The 17,124-nt window shown below is 44.5% G+C and overlaps 1 protein-coding gene across 1 annotated transcript in view; it reads right to left on the minus strand.

Moving 5' to 3' along the window:
* Nucleotides 1-249: 249 nt before the first annotated feature.
* Nucleotides 250-17,124, minus strand: part of Scaf8 (SR-related CTD associated factor 8) — a 201,323-nt gene continuing 184,448 nt past the window's right edge. The window contains exon 23 of the transcript XR_008221172.1: nucleotides 250-2,465. The gene's annotated coding sequence lies outside the window, so the exon portion shown is untranslated. The remainder of the gene's footprint in view (nucleotides 2,466-17,124) is intronic.

Genomic DNA, 17,124 nt, shown 5'->3' on the forward strand with positions numbered 1-17,124 from the left:
GCTAGTGGGCCAAGCATAAGATAAGGCCAAGCATTCATAATTAATAAGAAGTCTCTGTCATGATTTGGGAGCTGGTTGGTGGCCCAAAAGAAAGCCTATATATATACATTTTTCTGATTATGAAAGTAATGTGTTTATTGCACAAACTTAGAAAAGTGCCTATGACCCAAATGCTTCCAGGTCCCTTCTTGATGGGCAGGTGTATTAGTTTTTTTTGTTGCTGTGACCCCAATACACGACAAGACACAGTTTAAGATAGGATGGATTTATTTGGGGTCAAGGTTTGAAGGTGTAGTCTATAGTGTCCAGAGGGCACAGTGGACCTGTTCATGCCTTAGCAGCAGAACTGGGAAGGTGTTCACAACCACGAAGCAGAGATAAAGAAATGACGGCTGTCTTCCGGCTTCTTTCTCCGGTTTGTTCCGTCTTGGCCCCCTGTCAGTGGGATGGTGCCAAGGTGGATCTTCCCTCCTCAGCCTCTCTGGAAACTCTCACAGACACACCCAGAAGCTAAATCTAGTCACACTGACAGTGAAGATTGAATATCACACCAAGTAACGAGAGTCTGGGCCCAATCCCACGCACATCAGTCTAGGTCCGATGAAGAGAGAGAAGCCATTGAGAAGTTTAAATTAATATTAAGAATTGTTAGCCTCAGTGAGGTTTCCAGTCATGAGAACTGACTAGTAAGAAGGAAAACCAGAAGACAAGAGAGCTAGCAGGTGCCAGGCCTCGCACAGTGGATGAGGGGTGTCCTCAGAACTCCAGGGCTAGAGAGGGTCCTGTTGAGACAGTCACATTTGAGCTGAGTTCTGAAGGACTGGCTGAGAAGTGGATCTGTCCAGGTAAAGGACCCTGAGGCTCTCCAGTGTTGGGGAAACAGCTAGGTCACTCTGAAGGAAGGGATTCAGTGCAGAACGACAGGGGATAAAGACAGAAAAGCACACACAGACCAGACACACACGGGCATACAGATGTGAAGAACGTAGGACATCAATTCATCACCAAAGGACATCCCTGCAAAAGGGTTTAAGTGCTAATCTGCTACCAGTTGGAGGGTATATTCAAGAAGAATCTACTTGGGATACCATTAGGAAACTAGACCACCCCAGTGCCCAGGACAGAGTTGAACTTGGTTACTTAGGCAATGACAGTTGTGCAGAAATGATGTCCAGCCATCAGCTGGCTGCTAGGCCCTAGACAGATACTATGGAATGGAGAGAAATAGAAAAAAGTGAAGGCAGGTTAGCAAAGAGAACTGGGAAAGGGCCAGGGAGGAGAGAGGAAAAGGAAGTGGTGCTGATGATGTTATCTTTACCATCAACTCATCAGATTGCTTGTAAAACAAAGCCAAGACCCATCTGCTCTCAGTGACAACTTCCCATTTCCATGCTGGCACAGGGAAGGACAACATGAAGGTTTTAAAAGTCTGGCCCACTCTCCTGACCACCCCCTCCATTTACAGCCATCAAGGTATCCAAGCCACCACTTTGGTCAAAGTTAAAGAAGATTGGCTTTTCTAATCCTGCCACTCTGAGATCTTCTCTTGCAGCCCTGATATGCTTAACTTACACAGATCCTAGGAAGGAGTCAAAGCCAATGCACTCTCTTATCTCCAGTAACTCAGAACAATTTCTGAAGCCCAGGATGTACCTAGTAATATTTGCAGAATGCATTCTGTTCCTGTAACCTGTCCAAGCTGAGTTCAAGCATGGTGGTACACGTCCATAACCCAAGTACTTGAGACAGGAGGATAGAGAGTCTGAAGCCAGCCTGGGCTACATTAGCAAGACTCTGTTGAGAGGAATGGGCAGAGAAGAGAGAGGACACAGAGGGAGGGGTGGAGTTAAAAAAAAAAGTTTTCTATTGCTGTTCAGTGTTTTGTTGGACTTTCTGATGACAGAGCACTGGGCCAATAGCATAAACAAACAATCCTTCCCTGACTCCCCTACAAAGAGTTTCTTTTAGAACACTTTTCTCCCTTTTGGAAGGTCGTGATAGTTTTTCCCATTTCATTCCTTCCTTTGACAGCACCTGAAATGTCTTTCTGCCGTGTAAAGCCTCAGCCTCAGCATGAGCATTACCAACACATAAGGGATGGATACACATACACACATACACACACACACACACACACACACACACACACACACACACACACACACTAAATCAGTCAATCAATCAATGTTTAAAGTGCTTTTCCATCACTTGATGCCAAGAACTCTCACAGGCTAGCATGCAGGTTCCCTTCCAGGACCCCAGGATTTAGGAAGTGGGCAACAGCTATACTGACTCCAGCGCAGCCAAATGTCGGGCACAGCTAGGCATCTCTGCCGGCTGATTCTGCAGAAGTTGAGATTTCTGGAGGGCAGTCTCTCTCTTCTGATGATCAGTGGCCAAATGCAAATGGGCCTCTCCTGGCCACTCGGGAGCCTGGATGGGTTGCTGAATTCTGTTTCCAGTCCCTACAACAAAGAAAGATGAAGGGTTGGTTGGAGTTCCAAAGTAGCTGATTTAGCCCCAAGTCTGTTCTGACTTCCTTAGCCTTCAAACTACTTGTGTGTGCGTATAGGGTGTGTAGTTGGGCGGTATGGCCAGGTGTTTGTGAATTTGTGCATGGGGAAGGGTTCTCGTTTTGTCCTCTGGGATTTATTTTAGCAGTTTCTCTTCCAATTGACAAGGCACTAGAATCAATTTATATATCCTTCATAGGCTACTGAAAACAGCAAAAGCACCTTATGGTATCACCACCCATGAAGAAAGGACCATGCTTTGTCCCAGGCACACCTGGAACAGTGTGACACAACACTGTCGTCTATAAGCTCCATGCTCAGAAACGGTATAACCAATTAAAAAAAAAAAAGCTCACAGTGTTTCAAATACATTTATGATTTGTATTAGGCTGCATTCATAACTATTCTGGGAAATGTGTAGCCTGAAGGCTACAGGTTGAACACATCTGAGGGACTAAGCCTTTCATGGCTCAGAGTCCAAATTTTAAACCTTATTAGTGCCACAGGGAATCTTCTCTAGCCAGGGCCAGTACCATCCCTACCCCATCCTGCCTGACTGGAAAGCATCCCCAGGCAGCAGACCTCAGTAGCCTGTAGGAAAAAAGCACGTCATTCTTAAGTGGTAGGTGGGTAGAGCTTCTTGTTGTTTGGTTTTTGGATTCTTGAGACAGGGCCTCACTATGTAGCCTAGGCTGCCCTGGAATTCAATGTGTAGCCTAGGTTGGACTTGAACTCATGATCCTCTTGCCTCTGCTTTCGGAGTGCTAGGATTGTAAGAGTGTATCAATGACTTTATGGGTAAGTTTTGAATGGAGCAGCATGAATTGCCCATACATCAGCCTGGCTCTTGGGATGCTCAGATAGAGACAGCCTGCAGCACACAGACAGACTTAAACTAGGATTCTTCACCCTCAAAAGTGAAATCCCAAAAAAAGGTTACCTATACCAGTGACTGTCTAAATGAATGAAACTTACATCAAGTTTATTACATTTCTAATAGGGCATGAAGTTAGCCAAATAAACCAATTTTAAAATGTAAAAGTTAATATTCCCTGCATCAACACTCAATATTAATACCCGGGCTGGAACTGTGGCTCAGCTGGTAGTGTGTGCCTAGCATGCACAAAGCCTTGGGTTGGATTCTCAGCCTCCCATAAGCCAGACGTAGTGATGCACACTTTCAATCTCAGCATTTGGGAGATGGAGGCAAGAGGAGTCAGGGGCTTAAGGTTAACCTCGGCTATATACTGAGTTCCAGGCCATCCTGGGTTACAGGAGACCAAACAACTAAATCCCTGTGACAACACCATATCTCAACGCCGGCTCACCACCTGGTTTTATACTCAGCACTTCTTTTCACAGCCCCCATCCCGAGATATGCTGAACACACAGACTGGCAGTGAAATGCAAAACTAACTCAGTACGAGCACACCTTTTGTGATGTCTCGTCTTGGTTTTCAGCTTGACTACATCTGGAATTAACTAAGACCCAAGTGGCTGGGTACACCTGGGAGGGATTTTTTCTTCATGAAATCGGCTGAAGTAGGAAGACCCACTTTGAATCCCCGTCTTTTGAGATGTGAAGACAAGCCTTTACTGGGGCCACACCTTCTGCTGGCAGCCTTTCTAAAGGACACGAAAGAAGGAAGCTTGCTCTCTCTTTGCCTGCTTGTCCTCAATTCCTTCACTGGCATTAGAGTCGACCTCTTCCAGTATATTCTGAAAATCAGCTGAGATCTCCACCTTCATGTTCTGAACAACTACTGGGTTTCTGAGACCTTCTGTTGGCAGACAGCCATCACTGGACTAGCTAGACTACAGCCTGTAAGCCATTCTTTTTTTTTTTTTTTCTCTTCTTTTTTTTTTTCGAGACAGGGTTTCTCTGTGTAGTTTTGGTGCCTGTCCTGGATCTCACTCTGTAGACCAGGCTAGCCTCAAACTCACAGAGATCCGCCTGGCTCTGCCTCCCGAGTGCTGGGGTTAAAGGTGTGCACCACCACTGCCAGGCTGCAAGTCACTCTAATAAATCCCATATATATGTATGTAGATGGGATATATATATATATATGCTATTCTAATAAACCCCATATATTATATATAGGCCATTCTAATATATCCCATATATGTATGTATGTATATGGGATATATATGCTATTCTAATAAATCCCATATATACATATATAAGCCATTCTAATAAATCACAAATAAACATATAGGGTTTATTAGAATGGCATATATATATACATATCTCACACACACACACACACACACACACACACACACACACACACACTTATCAGTTCTGTTCCTCTAGCAAACTCTGGCTAAACACTTTTCCTCTCAACTATTTCTTTACAGCCCTGAGGCCTACTCTTCCAATTTGCAGGTCCCATAAAGCTTGGATTTGTACATCATGGAAGCCTTCTCTGGTGGGACTCACCTCACGTTCCTCTGACCCCCTCCCAATCCTCTCTTAAGACCAGTCATTCCCACTCAGCCCTGGCTTTCCACTCCACAGATGTTGCTTCTTTTTGTTGTTGGAATGGAGGCAAACAGACTTCTGCATTCCCACAAAGATCAGTTGAGTTGCACTTGAGGTTGAGTCTTGTTGGCATGGGGCCGTCTAGTGTACAAATGGGGTCTTTGGAGAGGAAGTAATTTTTAAGATCATACTATTGACATGGTGGACTTGGGTGACAATGTTGGAATTAGCAGCTTTTACCTGTGTAAGAAAGTGGCAAAATCTGTTTAGGTGTGTTGGCCAGTGCACAGACAGGCACTGTCATGAAAACTCTGCAAAAGTGTTAGAATTTGGTGAGGACATGTAATTTGGAGGCTTGAGTTTCAAGGGTAAGGAATTAAATGAATTAAAGCTGAACTTGCCCTCATTTTATATAATTTCCTGTTTCTTCTTAATATATTTTAAAAGGAAGAAAAAAATCTTAGGGTATCAAATAATGAACATATCTGCATGTCAATACATATAGACTTATGTGACATGTTTAAAAGACTAAGGCTATTATATTTATGTTTCCTTTTGGGGTGTGTATATGTGAGTGTTTCATCTTTTTTGAGTGGGGAGGCAAGATCTCACGTAGCTCAGCCTGGACTCCAACTCACTATGGAGTGAGAATGACCTTGGATTTCTTTTTTTTTTTTTTTTTTTTAAAGATTTATTTATTTATTATGTATACAGAAGAGGGCGCCAGATCTCATTACAGATGGTTGTGAGCCACCATGTGGTTGCTGGGACTTGAACTCAGGACCTCTGGAGGAGCAGTCGGTGCTCTTAACCTCTGAGCCATCTCTCCAGCCCGACCTTGGATTTCTAAGCCTTTTACTTATACCTTCTGAGTGCTTGGATTACAGGTGTGCACCACCACATCTGTTTTATACATTTCTGGTATAGAGCCCAAGGTTTCATGCATGGAGGACAAGGCTAAGCTACTTCTCCAGTTCTGCCCACATAGCCTCTATTTAAATGTTGTGCCTTCACACACAGTGTCAATACATATTGAATTAATTGATGCATGAATTCAGGAACTTTATTGTTTTAAGTTTGGGCAATAACACCTTGAACAATAACCTTGGTGTAATTATTTGCTTTTTATCCAAAGTATCCAATTATAATTTTATATAAACTACAAAAACTAAAAATCTAATGGAGACTTTTAAATTAAGTGCTTTTCTGTGGGACTGGCTGAAAGGCAAGATTGTATCATGCCTCATAAACAACAGTGTGGTGGTTTGAATTACAATGGCCCCAATATGTGCATATATTTGAATGCTTGGCCCACAGTTGCTGGAACACTTTGGGCAGGATTAGGAGGTATGGCCTTGTTGGAGGAGGTGTGTCACTAGTACTTTGAGGTTTCAAAAGCCCATGCCATTCCCAGCTGGTCCTTTCTCTCTCTCTCTCTCTCTCTCTCTCTCTCTCTCTCTCTCTCTCTCTCTCTCTCCTCCCTCCCTCCCTCCCTCCCTCCCTCCCTCCCTCCCTCCCTCCATCCATCCATCCAACTTGTGGATCAGAATTTAAAGCACTCAGTTGCTACTCCAGCACCATGCCTGTCTTCTTCTGGCCATAAATGGTCATGGACTCGCCCTTGAAACTGTAATCAAGCCTCCAATTTAATGGTTTCTTTTATAAGTTGCCTTGGCCATGGTACCTCTTCATAGAACAGTAATTAAGGTAGACAGTTTTAAAGAGGAAAAGCAAGAAAACGTAGTTGGTAGCTAATTCCTTATGTCTCTCAAATGATCTCCTTCCTCATTCCCACCTCTACCTCAGCTCCCAGGACGCAAGTTGGTGCTATGCTTGTATGTTTACTAAGATTTCTGTGTGGCTTTAGGACAAGAGTCTCAGCAAACACATTCCCCAAATGGAATCCCCTACTAAAAACAGACAACTCACTCTGAATAAATGAGCCACTCTGGGAGAGACGAAGCCAACCCTCAGGACAAGGGCCTGCTGCTCTCCTCTCTCTTCATCCTACGCTGGCTTTATCTGGCACCTGCAAATGCATACTCAATCAACAGAAGCACCAGAGAATGCTACCACCACCAGGAAGTCATCAAAAGGTCCAACCCCGTTCATCATGATATTTTAGAAAACTTAGTTTGAAGTTTTGTTTTGTTATATTTACATTTGGTTTGGTTTCTTTGAGTTGGGATGTCATGTAGCCTCCATGTTATTAGTGGCCTCCAAGTCACTAATATAGCTGAAGATGGCCATGAACTTCTGATCCTCCTGCATCAGCATTCCAAGTACTAGGATTAGACACCCAGCATTTTCTTTTCCTTAAGACAGGGTCTCATGTAGCCCAGGTTGGCCTCAAACTCATTACGTAGCCAAGGATGGCCTTGAACTCCTGATTCTCCAGCCTCTACCTCCCGTGTGCCGGTATGCCTGTCATATCAGGGATGGGATGTATGTACATGGTATGCATGCACCACCAGGGATGAGGCCTGGAGCTCCTGCCTCACTCTACTCAACTGAGCTACATCTCCAGCTCAAAACTTCATTGAAACACATTTTTCTTTGTTTTGTTGTTTTTGTTTTTAAAGAAACTGGGTTTCACTCTGTTACTGAGGCTGGCTTCTGACTCTTTGGCTTTGGTCTTGACCTCCTATGCTGCTTGGGACTGTATACATATGCCACCACACCAGTACCAGTAAAGTTTTCCATAAGAAGAAGAGTTTACTGTGCCTATTTTTATTTCTTTAGGTGCTATGTATAGATGGAGCCGCTTACCACATGTTCTACCACTGAGCCACACCCCAGCCAGAAGGGACACTATTGATTGAAAAGGAGCCCTACCGGGACCTGAAATCTCACTAAGAAATGCCACCACTCAAGCTTGCAGTCCCTAGGGATCCCTGACAAGCAGTCAGTGCCGCTCAAGGCTGTGCTCCAATCCTACTCACTTGATCAGGGCATTGAGGATGGGCCAAGTTTGCCCAGTGGTGTGAGAAGCCCTGGGGGATAAATCCCTCTCCTTCCCACAGTTAGAGGGAGGTGCTAACACAAGGCGACAAGAGAAGGATCCTGGGAGTAGTGGGGGCACCTGGCATAGAGGACAAATGGTTCACTGTTAGCCTGAGGGCCTACCAGCTTGTGCTAAGAATAAGTAAATGCCCAATTGAAGAAACAGAAGGCTGGAGGTCAGAGTAACCCCACAACCCCAAGTCTCTTCTTCACCTGTGACTTCTGCATAAAGTCCCATTTTGCTTTTACTTTCCCATCCAGTATTTTTGTCAGTACAAAAGCAGTAGTGGGGGCTGAGGCTGTAGCTCAGTCAGCAGAGCGCTTGCCTGGGATGCATCAAGACCTGGGTTCAATCCCTCCTACTGCATAAAGCAGGTGTGGGAGCACATGCCTATCCTCCTAGCACTCAGTAAGTAAAAGTAGGAGGATCAGGAATTCAGGGTCATACTTGGCTACACAGAACGTTTAAGGCTAGCCTGGCCTATGTGAAACTCTGTCTCAAAGGAAAAAAAGACAGCCAGGATTCTCAAGTTAATTATCACTGTTACAACATGGATGTTAATTAGCTTGACTATAGATGATTATGATGATCTAGCCTGAGGCCAAATTGACAAGCTGTCTCTGGCTTTCTTGGGTCCATCCTCCATACCTCCTTTAGATCCCAGGCAAGAAATCATGAAATAAACAGCTTCTAGCTTAACCGGGAACCCAAAGGCAGGGGGACTATGGATGTTTTAATTGAAAAACTGACAATCCCCTAGAGTACCAAAGCCAGGAATCTCAGACCCACTCAGAAGCTATGAACACTAGCAGATGAAGACGTTTCACACCCAGAGGACAGACAGACCCTGATAATGATTGTTCACAAGGGAAGACACTGTCACTGCACAGGGTAATTTCAGCCATTCCCTTCCCAGTGAGACCTTGACCTGAGAATTATTTTTTCTTCTGCAAAGTATATGTGATTGTTTTATGTACCTGTTTCCTCAGTTAGTATAAATTCCGGCTCAAGCCAGTTTCAGCTAGATTACCAAAACAAAACTAGATTTGCAAATGGCTCCAGACACTTCTAAGACACATGTACATGAGGAAAATGATGCCTGAGTGGATGTCAACTTGGGGGATCCCCAAATGGAGAGAGACAAGTCACCACACTGTGCACAGGAATCCCATGAATCAAAAGGCGATGTGGGTTAGCCTCGTAAGGAAAACTCAAGTACAAAGCCCAAGTTTAATATAAATTATGAGAGTGGGCCTAGAAATGTAATTTTCTTTTTCCCGTAACTGAACTGAACTTGCCAGTCTGTTTACAGTTAGTAGACTGTACTGTCTGCTAGGACTTCCAGAATAAATTGTAGCCCACAACAGGAAACATATTGCCCCACAGCTCTGGAGGCTAGAGGTGTGATGCCTGGGTCCTGGCTTTGCTTTGGCTGAGGTTCCAGGGGGCGGCCTGGGCTGTGCATTTCTCTTGGCCTCTGGTCGTTTCAGCTGACCCTTGGTGTTCCTTGGATGGTAGACAAATCACTCTGGTCTCTGCCTCTGTGGTCACGAGGTGTTCTCTCTATGTGGTCTGTGCAAGCCCCGTATCCCGGAGCACCACTACAGGCCCTGGTCTGTTTCTATTCTCCTTCTGATAACTCAGGATCCCTGCCAGTCTCCCATCCCTTCTCCTCTCTCCAAGTGGAAGTGAGATGTGGGGTAGACGGTGCCTTCTTCTTTTGTTTTTTGTTTGTTTGTTTTGAAGCAAGGACTCAGACTAACTATGTAGCCAAGGCTAGCTTTGAACTCCTAATTCTCCTTCCATCTCCCAAGTGATGAGATTTTTAGCATGTGCTACCAGACCAGGCTCTTCTTTTCTTTTCTATTTAAAAAAAATCATTCCTCTACTAGGTAGGGGCTTCCCAAAGAGGCCCACAACCTCACAGGAATAACCCTAAGGATCATGTTTTGACAGCCTCAAATGTTGTTTTCCCTGTTCATGCATCCCCATTCCCATCAACAAGACCCATTTAGGAGTCACAGGACAAAAGCCAGAACGGCAACCATCTAATCTACTCCTGTCCCTATCCCAGCTCCCTCACCTTAGCCCCAGCCCTGAAACAGCATGGCTTTCCCTTGAAATGTCCTGGACGATATTCTCGGTGAACTTATCCTCAAGAGAGAAGAACAGCTTATATTAGTCCAATCTTTATGACATGGAAAACAAATGGGGAATATGAACGAAATATTGAGCGTACACATTGTGTCGGCTCACGGGTTCTTAAAGAGCTACCCAGACTCTGAGATAACGAGGGAAGGAGAAGTTGAAGAGGGACCCCAGCCTTCAGCTTCTGCTTCTCAGAGGCATCTGCCAGCCATGATGCTCCAAGACCGTCAGAGAAATGACGCCTCCACCAACAACATCCAATAAAGGTCTGGCCTGGGAATAGAGCTGTGAGGAAGTAATTAATTAAAATCTAAACAGTTGCAGTTAGAAAAGAGTGGAACAGCTACTGTTACCAAGAAGACAGCCCAAGAGCTAAGGCACACAAAAAAACACTCCGACCGGGAGCTGGAGAGATGCCTCCTGGTAAGGCTTGCAAAGGGATCACTAACTGAGGGCCCTAAGAGGTGTGATTTATAGCATTCCAGCTCTCCAGCTAATCTCCAAGCTTCTCTTGGTGTGCTGACATACGCGTCTTCATTAATTCCTACTGTAGTCGATCAACAAAGGAATTGCCGTACCCTGAAGACATTAGGATCCACAGTGTTCTTGGATTCGGCATGGAAAATACTAAGACAACAAATTCCTCCTCAGCGCCCAGCCCAAGGCTCAGGGCCATCGCTCCAGACCTGACCCTTCCAATGCCTTCACGCCTGTTATTATTTGTACAGCTCACCTGCTGCCTAGAAACCTCTGGGTGTTGGCACCTGCTCTTTGACACCAAGTCCCTTCGTGGGGCTGCCACTCCAGAGGGGCAGGTTCCACACCTTGCCTTCCACTTCTTTCTTATTTTCATTTCTTTTAAACTATGCAAGGACTACGCATCCTTAGGCAGAGTCTCTTGAGTAATGTTAATTGCTCAAAATCATCTTCTGCCAGATGGACAGCAATACATGTTTTCCTTCTTGGTATCTGGAAATGATGAGGATGGGCAGGGAATGAAGTATGGCTTAGTCTCTTATTTTTATTTATTTACTCATTTTTTGAGTCATAATTGCACATGGAGCAAATTGGCCTTGGACCTTCTATGTAGCTGAGGATGACCTTGAACTCCCTGTCCTTCCAAGCGCTGGGGTTACTACCTTGCACTCAGCTCTTTTAGTTTTGTGTTTTGAAGATAGGGGCTCACTCTGTGGACGGAGCTGGCCTAGAAGTAACAACTTAGCCCAGGCGAGCCTGGAGCTTGCTGCATCCCTCTTGTCTTAGTCTCCTGAACGTTGGGGTTACAGATGTGAGCCACTAGGCCTGGCTTGGTTTAGCTGTTTTAGTAGAAGAACATGTCAGGTTGAAATTGCTCAAGGATCCATTACACAAGTACACCACTGTGTATGGAAGTTTGTCTGAACTTGACATGCACCCCAGCGTGGTTCCCATTTAGGGTTCTAGACTTTACAGAAAAGACTATTGGGGACTCCTGAAAGCTCCAGCCATTTAGTATTGCAGGAAATAACTACTGTTCAAGCCATGTCTTTTAATTTATTTGTACAAAGAAATCTTTCCCGGAGGCTCCCTCGGTTGTACATTCTTTTATTAAAAGTTTGGCCCACAGGTTCCAAACCTGGGAGCTGCAACATTCTTCTCATAATATTTTTACAAAAACAGTATGAGGTTGAAAGCCAAAGACCACTGTTCCTTCTGTGGGCACAAGCGGCTCACGTTCCTGTTGGCTTTTAGTCCTTAACTTCTTGGTATATACTCAAGAGCCAGGCACACAGCAAGATCCTTAGGCGACAGCAAGAAACAGCTCCTGCCTTGGAGAACGTTCTGGTCTAGGGTAGCATAAGCAGAGGTCCATTCCTTCTCCAGACTACTGCCGGGAGTTGAGGGGAGGGGACCAATACCTACCTACATACTTAGCATCCTGCCAGCCATGAGGAAAGCAAGCAAGCCCACCCTTGGGCGCTGGAGCCATGTACCCCTTCTCCATCAGTCTCATCAAGCCCCAGCATGACAACCTCATGCCATGGCTCTGTCAGAAGACATGTGTCTCAGCGTGGTGAGAAAGGCCTTAGGGATGCTTTGCAGACTACCATTTTATACCAGGGCCCAAATCAAAGGGAGAACGGGAAATTCCATTGTGTGTTAAAGCATTGTTGCATCCTGCTTTTTTCTTCCTTTCTTTTCTGACTAACCCAAAAACTCCGCAGCCTTTGTTTATCTTCTGTTTATTCATTTGTTTACTTTGCAGGGCTGAGGATCAAAACCAGGGTCCTAGCCTGCTAAGCATGTGCTCCCCCATGATGAGCTATATATCACCAGCCCTGTAGCTGTTATCAAATAAAAGGCAATCGGTGTCCCTGATGAGTCACTGGCTGTGGAAAGAGAGTAACAAGGAAATCAGATACTGAGAATGAACACGAGGTAGGCTGCGAGTGTGGCCCAGCTGGTAGAGTGCTTGCCTAGAATGCAGAAATCCTGGGGTTCAATGTCCAGCATGGTATAAACAAGGCATGGAGATCTGAGCCTGTAACCTCAGCATGTGGGAGGAAGAGGCAGGAAGATCGGAAGCTGAAGGCCATTCTCAGCTACATAGTGAGTTCGAGGCCAGCCTGAGAGTCATGAAACTCCGTATCAAAAAAAAAAATGAAACAAAACTCTGATAATAGAGATGATACGATGATAAGAGCATTCTGGAAAACACGAGTGGTCGGCTTGCATTCCATTTCTCTGGCAGAGAAAACTTGGAAGCCTTTGGATACAGTGCTACATAGTGCTAGTCAAAATAAATGCATGGGACTCCACCACGCGGAGGCTGCCCTTCCCTGCACAGAGAATCATTAATTAAGGCACCTATTCTTAGCATTGGTAGCAAAGCAGTGGTACAGCACAAGGTCACTGAGATGAGCGCTGGAGTCAAACTGAACTGATGGAAATGCTATTCCATTACTTTTAGCTGTCGGACTTAGGACCAATAACTTAGCCTTCCCAAGGCTTCATTTTTCTTATTTACAAAGCAGGAATGTGTGTGTGTGTGTGTGTGTGTGTGTGTGTGTGTGTGTGTGTGTGTGTGTGTGTGTGTGATGTGAATACTGGGCATTAAATCTGAGGCTTTTCGCACTCCATGCAAGCACTCTACCACTGAACTACATCCTCAGACTTTTTTGTATTTTTACTGAGATAGGGTCTCACTAAGTTGACCAGACTGGACTTGAACTCACTCTGTACCTCAGGAAGACACCTGTACCTCAGTCTCCCATGTCTCTGGGACTGTAGGCATGCACTATCAAGCTGGGCTCCATGGGTTTATTGGGAAGCATCATTACAAACATACAAGGCCTTTGTTCATTTCCCTGACCTATGGCAGGTACACATTTGAAGAATATTAACATTTCTAAGGTTTTACTATAAAATTTCCCAAAATTGAGCCAGGCGGTGGTGGCGCACGCCTTTAATCCCAGCACTCGGGAGGCAGAGCCAGGCGGATCTCTGAGTTCAAGGGCAGCCTGGGCTACAGAGTGAGTTCCAGGAAAGATGCAAAGCTACACAGAGAAACCCTGTCTCATAAAACCAAAAAAAAAAAAAAAAAAAAAAAAAAAAATTCCCAAAATTTATGTGTAACTTACTATATACATGGACCTTTGGAAATTCTCAAGGTTTCAAAGGAGGCGACTTTTAAATATAAAAATAAACTGGCCTGTATGGACTCTTAAAAAAAAATGGCATTGTACAGCGTTGTATCCTGGTGTTCCCAAATTTTTCTTTGCAAGCGAGAAACATTCATAAAAGTCAAACACAACTGCACCCTCAATACTAGCATGTCTCCCCCACATCTGTTTTTATACATCCCCTGACATCTACTTAGTCTCTCTGTGAATAGCTTCCTTAATTATGCGACATTAGCCATTTACTATGTAGTAGGAATGTACTAGGAGAGAGCAGTCAGGCGTTCCAGCTCTTGGGAAGTGTTCTGGAAGGCCTGGGATCAGAAACAGGAAATACCACAAGTAGGGTAACGAGAGCCTGGCGCACTCTGAGTAGGCTCTTGTAAGCTTACACTGGGTTTCCACATCTAGGGACGCTGGACAAGCAGGGTGTGTCTTCCTCACAGACACAATGGATTGCTCCCAATTCTTTAGCACTCTGAAAAATGTTTGGAGCAGTCCCTGTGGACAGGAGACCCCTCCCCCTCCACGGCAGTGTGGTTTAGCCCATCATGAAAGGCTCGTTGCAAAGCAAAAATCGGCTTCCTGTGTTTTGTTTTCACTTAGTATTTATGACATAAAAGGTTCTTGTAATGAAGAAATGTATGTAGAAGACCAGAAGCGGCCTCTGAGGCACAAGGCACAAGAAGACAGAGAGGCCCACTTCCCATCTGAGGTACAGAGAAGTGGTTCTATTCCCCCAGCACTGCATCATGGTGCATTAGGAAAAAAAAAAAAAAAAATCCACTCAGCATGTTCCTAGGAAAGAAACCAAAGCTTGCATCTTCTTCATGGACACCCACCCACAAACTAGAATTAAAAATCTATTCAGACCTGGCTGTGGTGGTACACGCTTACTGTAATCTTAGCCCTGGAGAGGTCGAGGCAGGAGGATTGCCTCTAGTTCAAGGCCAGCCTACGCTACATAGTTGAGGGCAGCCAGGGCTATGTAGCCAGACCACATTGGTCTGAGGGGTGTGTCATAATCATCAGGGACTTGTGCAGAATGAACGAAACTTTGGGTTTGGTCTCCGACACAGAAAATGAAAGGGTGAGGACCAGAGCGCACGGTACACGCATGAGAGCTCAGAGAGGAGACCCTGTGTTAATAGGATGACTTCTGTAATGTCAACATGACTCTGACAGGAAAGCCAGGTGACGGTCCCAGGAATCCAGGCGCCTCGGGAAAGCTCTTATGTCGCATTGATGGGGCAAGGAGGAGATTTTTCTAAAGCGGAGCTGGGGGTTGATCAATATACTTTCACATAGGCTTAAGCACGAGGGTGGAGAAGGGGGGGCATTCAGAAGGAAAAAGACATGAAGAGCAGGGCTCTGGGCAGCTTAAGTCAAGTGGCAATAAAGAAGACATACCCAAGTGTGGGCACTGGCTTCTCAAGGGAGGCTGGCCTGGTTTTTGAAAATATAATAGGACTTTCATGAATCGTATTGTTAGAGATATCCCAATATAAATAAGGGGAATTTTATTTGAAAAAAAAAATTTAAACGAAATGCGTTGCCCAACATCTACTCTGCCATCCTCTAAAAGGTGTTTACAGAAATAGGGGAGGAGTCAGTGTTCTGAGGCCTCACGATGTCATAGGTCGGTCTATGTGTGTCACCTGGCTTATTGCAGGTGTTATAAAACAAGCACAATCATTCTACTGCTACTGCAGATTCGAAGCCATCCCTCCTGGCTTACTCGCTCCTGTGGTGGTAGGGAAGGCTCTGATCCACAGAAAAGTCGTCCATCCCATTTGGTTACTCACATGGGTCACAGAATATATCGCTGGGGGCCTCTGCCTTTCAGAAATTCAGGTTTGAGATTTAGTAATTAGATGTTTCCAAAAGAAAAGAAGGAGCTAGAGAGATGGCTCAGAGGTTAAGAGCACTGACTGCTCTTCCAGAGGTCCTGAGTTCAATTCCCAGCAACCACATGGTGGCTCACAACCATCTATAATGAGATCTGGTGCCCTCTTCTGGCCTGCACACATACATGCTATATACATAATAAATAAATAAATCTTTAAAAAAAAAAGAAAAGAAAAAAAAGAACCTTTCTGGTCTTTATGTTTCTGGAACATCTGCACCATCATCCTTTTATGAAGAGCAGGCTTAGAACTGTGACTGGCTAGTTTGGAGTAAATGCACGATAGGGGCAGAGCAAAAACCAGGAGTTGAAAGTATTTATGCATTTCCACATTTTCAACCGCCGGCCCTCTCCTGTAGTACACTGCACACAGCTAAGTGTGGAATAAATGAATGGATTCTCACTGACATGCAGAATTTTTATGTTTTTACACGAGTTTAAAATAAATTGAAAAGGTAAAAAAATAGATATATATACAATTATAAACTATAATTGTTGGCGATAGGTGCTGTATTAAAAAGTATTTATTTCCTCTATTTGAAGTTTTGTGAAAGTCAAGTTTAAGTTAATTTCTAAGACTCTTCACATGACTGTAGAGAACAAGGGTCTAAGAATTCCATGAAGTAAGAGGTCTGTTGCTCAAGTCATGCTCAGGACTGGATCCCCAGCACTCACATTCACTTTGCACACAGTAGGTGCGTAATAAGTACATTTATAGAAATACAAAGCATTTCAAAGCATTGTGAACACTTGGATAGTGTCTCTATTTAGGTCAAATCCCCAAATCTTTAAGTAAACAATTGATCAACGCTTTACTGGGATTGTGACATTTAAGAATGGACAGACTTGCTGGGTGGTGGTGGTGGTGCACGCCTTTAATCCCAGCACACAGGAGGGAGAAGCAGGTGGATCTCTCTGAGTTTGAGGCGAACCTGCTCTACAGAGTGAGTTCTAGGACAGCCAGGGCTACAGAGAGAAATCCTGCCTTGAGAAACAAACAAAAACAAACAAACAAAAAACCACAAGGATACATATACACATAGGCTCTCTCTCTATATATGTGTGTGTGTGTGTGTATATATATATATATATATATATATATATATACATACATATATATATGAACACACATATATACATACACAGGCACCACACACACTCACACATACATTTAAGAGAAAATTTAGTAACTGTGCTTCCTTAGGGTAGTGAAAATGACACGTTAGTCTGAAAAATACCACCAGTACCTACCTGCCCTGGTATGTACTGTCACCTACAGGGTCAGCTATGGCCCTCTGCCATCACATAACACTCACAAAGACTGGCAAACTAATCCTGGCTCAAGACCTTAAGTCACACTGTACTTGAAATGTGTGAAATGACTTTTGGACTGAGCACACATGCCTGCCATG

This window comes from Peromyscus californicus, unplaced genomic scaffold (genome assembly GCF_007827085.1).
Source record: "Peromyscus californicus insignis strain IS unplaced genomic scaffold, ASM782708v3 Scaffold_22__1_contigs__length_63687245, whole genome shotgun sequence".
Taxonomy (NCBI): domain Eukaryota; kingdom Metazoa; phylum Chordata; class Mammalia; order Rodentia; family Cricetidae; genus Peromyscus; species Peromyscus californicus.